This window comes from Lolium rigidum, chromosome 2 (assembly GCF_022539505.1).
Source record: "Lolium rigidum isolate FL_2022 chromosome 2, APGP_CSIRO_Lrig_0.1, whole genome shotgun sequence".
In the NCBI taxonomy this organism is placed as follows: domain Eukaryota; kingdom Viridiplantae; phylum Streptophyta; class Magnoliopsida; order Poales; family Poaceae; genus Lolium; species Lolium rigidum.
The window spans coordinates 46761477-46762862 of record NC_061509.1 but is presented as its reverse complement, the minus strand read 5'-3'; positions in this window follow the sequence as shown (position 1 = coordinate 46762862).

Below are 1386 nucleotides of genomic sequence, written 5' to 3'. Positions count from 1 at the left end.
TCGCCCGGGGTCCTATTTTTGCACGAAGCTTCCAGAAGACCGAAGACCTAACGAAGTGGGGCCACGAGGCGGCCGGGAGGGAGGCCGGCGCGGCCCGGGCCCCGGCCGCGCCGACCTACCTCCCGGGCCCCTCGTGTGGCCCCCGCGTTGACCCTCCGCCTACTTAAAGCTTTCGTCGCGAAACCCCCGCACCGAGAGCCACGATACGGAAAACCTTACGGAGACGCCGCCGCCGCGAATCCCATCTCGGGGGATTCCGGAGATCGCCTCCGGCACCCTGCCGGGAGAGGGGATTCATCTTCCGGAGGACTCTTCATCGCCATGGTCGCCTCCGGAGTGATGAGTGAGTAGTTCACCCCTGGACCATGGGTCCATAGCAGTAGCTAGATGGTCGTCTTCTCCTTGTTGTGCTTCATTGTTAGATCTTGTGAGCTGCCTAACATGATCAAGATCATCTATATGTAATACTATATGTTGTGTTTGTCGGGATCCGATGGATAGAGAGTACTATGATTATGGTGATTATCAATCTATTGTTTATGTGTTGTTTATGATCTTGCATGCTCTCCGTTATTAGTAGAGGCTCTGGCCAAGTTTTTACTCTTAACTCCAAGAGGGAGTATTTATGCTCGATAGTGGGTTCATGCCTCGCATTGACATCCGGGACGGTGACGAGAAAGTTCTAAGGTTGTGTTGTGCTCGTTGCCACTAGGGATAAAACATTGATGCTATGTCTAAGGATGTAGTTGTTGATTACATTACGCACCATACTTAATGTAATTGTCTCGTTGCTTTGCAACTTAATACCGGAGGGGGTTCGGATGATAACTCGAAGGTGGACTTTTTAGGCATAGATGCAGTTGGATGGCGGTCTATGTACTTTGTCGTAATGCCCAATTAAATCTCACTATATTTATCATATCATGTATATGCATTGTTATGCCTTTCTCTATTTGTCAATTGCCCGACTGTAATTTGTTCACCCAACATGCTTTATCTTATGGGAGAGACACCTCTAGTGAACTGTGGACCCCGGTCCTATTCTTTACATAGCATACAATCTACTTGCAATTGTGTTTTACTGTTTTCTTTGCAAACATCTTCCACTCGATACGTTTAATCCTTTGTTACAGCAAGCCGGTGAGATTGACAACCTCACTCGTTTCGTTGGGGCAAAGTACTTTGGTTGTGTTGTGCGGGTTCCGCGTTGGCACCGGAATCCCTGGTGTTGCGCCGCATCACATTTCGCGACCATCAACCTTCAACGTGCTTCTTGGCTCCTACTGGTTCGATTAAACCTTGGTTTCATACCGAGGGAAACTTGCTTCTATACGCATCATACCTTCCACTTGGGGTTCCCAACGGACGTGTGCATCTACGCGTATC